The following is a 3,915-nucleotide window of genomic DNA, read 5'->3' as shown; positions in this document are numbered from 1 at the left end:
AGTTATAAAGGAGTTTTGGACAACATTAACTCCCATTGTATCAAATTTCTTTGCCAATGAAGCTACTTGTCTAGTCAAGGCATTAAGTGTATCAATCTCATGAACACCAGTAGCTCTTCTAGGACCAGATCTTTCTAATGGTCATTGGTAATTATTAGATGCCATTTCTTCCAACAAATTGTAAGCCTCATTAAGATTCTTATCCATTAATGGCCCACTAATTGCAGCAGCAATTATAGCTTTAGTTGAACTCATCAACCTATTGTAGAATGGCTAAACTTGCAACCATTTTGGAAGCCCATTGTGCGAACATCTTTTAAGTAAATTCTTAAATCTCTCCCGAGCTTCAAACAATGATTCACCATCAAATTGTGTAAAAGCAATTATATGATTCCTCATCTTTGTAATCTTGGCTTATGGATGGAATTTTGCCAAAAATTTTTTAGCCAAGTCATCCCATGTAGTGATATATCCTGTTGGGAGTGAATTTAGGTAACTTTTTTCCTTATCCTTTAATGAAAACAAAAAGGGTCTCAATTTGATAGCATCATCAATTACCGCATTATACTAAAGTGTCACAAATTTCTAGGAAATTCACTAGATGAGAGAGTTAGGATCATCATTGGGTGATCCACCAAATCAAACTGAAGATTGAATCATCTGAATATAAGCAGACTTAATCAAACTTGTTTGCGTTAATGAGAGGTCTTCTGATGCTTTGGTGCAAGCCTTGCAAGAAAAGAACAACATAATCTTGGAAGGACTTGTTCTCTTCAAGAATTTGATTAATGGCATTGTTGCCATTATTAACATTTTTGTTATCTTTAACCATTATTTGATTGAGAGTTGTACCTTGCAAATTTTCCATTTGAAGTTTTCTAAAAGTTCTTTCTATCTTTGGATAAAATGGAACAAATTCAAGTTACTTCTCTGCTGCATACAATGACCAAAGATGCTTGAAAGCAAAAGGAAAACAAATAAAATTTGAAGTAAGACTAACTTTTTTTAGCATTAATATTAACAAAAATTCTAGAAACCAATTCTCCAGCAACGGCGTAAAAAACTTGTTGTTTAATTTTCTAGCCTCACAAGTTTATGTATTGAATAGATAATATAATGGCAAGTAAGGTGTCGATCCTACAAATAATTGATCTAATATTTGTTAAGTACTAAAATTATGACAATTTAGTCTTATACAAACAATCAAAATTGAATAACTAATTAAACTAAAAATTAACTAAATCTAATTTAACAAGGATATAATTAAAAAATATCAAAGCAATAATATAACTTGAGAAAAATCAATTCAAACAAACTTAAGATTACAATATCGCTCACACTTCATCTAAATCTTACTTCTCTCTCTTAATTTATTTCAATGGATTGAATTGTTAACCTGGAGTTCTTAATTATTTAGAAGGCTCTTCCGAGGTTCTTATAAAAATATCTATTTTAACCAAAACACTATTTTCCAATACGAATTGGAAGTAACACAGACTCATTAAGTTCAGGCTCTAATTTCGGCTACAAACGGCATATAGGTATATTCCTATTCTATACACAAATCAATTTATTCACTCAAGCAAATAAATATGATCGTAAGCTATTCCAACCTTGACCTACACTAAACTCCCTTTTCCAAGTTATGATTAGGTTTCCAAATCAATTTAATTGGTAACTAAATAATTAAATGCATTAAGAATATATTAGAATAAAAAATCTAAAACCATTGAAAATAATCAAGAAAGAGATTAAAAATTTAGACTACATGTGAGTTCAATTGAAATCCTAGGTAAAAGAAATTTACCGGCTCATGATTGAAATAAAAATCATCCAAAGTTTAACCATTAAAAATTACAAGGATAATAAAAGAGAATAAGGAACAAGAAAACAAAGATTGGCAATCTTGATCTTAAGTTTTCCACTTTAAAGGCTTGGCTTTTCAAATTTTTGGTGGCTAACTTCTCTAAAAACTAAAAACTCCTAACAATCCCAAACCTAGCATAATTGGCTATATATAGAGGCTTAGAATAATTAGCTATCATAATAATCTTAAACCTTATTAGGACTCTTTTGTCTTCCAAACAATGCACCAGCCCACAACCTTTAACAATTGGGTTGGAAATTCAAATTTTGGGTCTCGACGCTATTGCATTAGGCTTTGATGTCATAGCGCTGGGCTGGCTTTAGCTCTTCATTCATTAGCAAATGTAGTCTATCAAATTTCAATACAACTGTCTCCAACTTTTAGGCAAAACTAGACAAAATGGTATTCATCAAAGTTGTAGCTTTGTCTCTCAGCTTTCCAATGGCTCAAGAATCACTTCATTTGGACCTCTGGAGTGAGAGTTATGCTTGAACCACTTTGGCATGTATGAATGAAGCTTAGGTCCTTTAAGCACCTTTCTTCACCAATTTCAGCCTTATTCCTTGGAATGGTACAAAAACATAAAAATTAATAAGTAATAACTAAAGTAAAGATAATAGACAAAAACAAACTTAATAAAAGTAAACTAATTAGACAATAACTAAATCTTAACTTAAACTCAAGAACATAGCTTACTTTTTAAGAACAAAACGAGGCAAAATAGTTATATAAAATAGAATGATCAAAACTTGAAGCATTTATTGTTCAACAATGAACATCCTTACCTTAATATCTTCTTTGGAAGGAAAAACCCTAAAAAATCCTTCGCACAGAAGAGGGTTTTGCTCTGAAATTTATAAAAAAAAAAGGATTAAAGTAAATCCATGTATTTAGAGCTTAAAAGTGGTTAATCTTACCTTAGATTCCAGTTGGAAGGCTTAATCCTTGCTAAATAGGGTCTATGGAGGCTATAGAAAAGTTTTGAGAGTGAAAGAAGATTGAAAGAAATGAAAAATGAGATAAAGGGCTTGGGTTAGGTCTTTTATTTTTACTGCTGAAGCCTAGGGATCGACCTTTAATGGCCAGGGTTTGATCCCTAAGTCCCCGTGGCTGTAAGGCTTAACCCTAAATCCTTAGAGAACGATCCTTTTAGATTCCAAAAGCAAATTTTTTATTCTAACTTTCAAGGATCGACTCTTTAACCGTTAAGGGTCAATCCTTGTGATTCTAGAAGCTATTGCATGTGTTTTGTTGTGCAAGGATTAACCTTTTCTCTTTTAGGGGTTAATCCCTCACATTTCCATAAGCGATTTTTAAATTATAAACTTCCAAGGATTGACCCTTACTCCTTAGGGATTGATCCTTTATGCCTTAACTTGCAAAAATGCATTTTTTTTGTTTCCTTTTCCTCTAGTTCTTTCAATCATCAGTCTTACACCAATATAACACAATATTATGGAGAATTTTATAACAAAATAGCTCGAAAACTCATCCAATAACTCAATTATATTAAGGCTCATACCAATATTTTCAACTTAATCAATTTCACTTAAATGAAAGGTTAGGTTTCACAATATCCTTTTACATCCTTGTGGAAAGAGGTAATTTCTATTAATTAGCTTATTTCATTATATGCAGTAATTTCATTAATGCGTATTAATAAAGATCAATTGATTTTGTAATACTTTTATGGAGACTATAATGACTCCCACCATCAAGAGTCACTTCAATGGGCCTTAGCCTAAATGGAGGTTGATTCTTCCTAGGAAAGATGGCATGTGGCGTAATTTTGAGGTACCATATTTTTATTGTATATTTATCTAGCTTTTTCGTAACAATACCAATATATATTTATTTTTAATATAGGGATCTTTTATGTGGACTACTATAAATGGTTTGATGATCCACATCATATGGGAGAAGATTTGCAAGAAACAATTAAAAGATGTATTAGGGGACAAGTACGAGAAAGCCAAGAGGGAAACGGGCACTTGTCACGATGTCTTGATCAAAGGGAAAGCACGCCCTTGGATCACTACAGACATCTA

General features: G+C 31.9%; 1 non-coding gene across 1 annotated transcript; it reads left to right on the top strand.

Annotated features, from left to right (window-relative positions):
• The first annotated feature begins 295 nt into the window (after nt 1–295).
• On the top strand, nt 296–402 carry LOC148763612 (small nucleolar RNA R71). Its single transcript, XR_016025608.1, has one exon. It is a non-coding gene; the product is annotated as a small nucleolar RNA R71 (small nucleolar RNA).
• The last annotated feature ends 3,513 nt before the right edge of the window (nt 403–3,915 follow it).

This window comes from Theobroma cacao, chromosome 3 (assembly GCF_053813885.1).
Source record: "Theobroma cacao isolate CCN51 chromosome 3, ASM5381388v1, whole genome shotgun sequence".
Taxonomy (NCBI): domain Eukaryota; kingdom Viridiplantae; phylum Streptophyta; class Magnoliopsida; order Malvales; family Malvaceae; genus Theobroma; species Theobroma cacao.
Note: the sequence above shows the minus strand (reverse complement) of the source record. Positions and strands in the feature narration are given on the sequence as shown.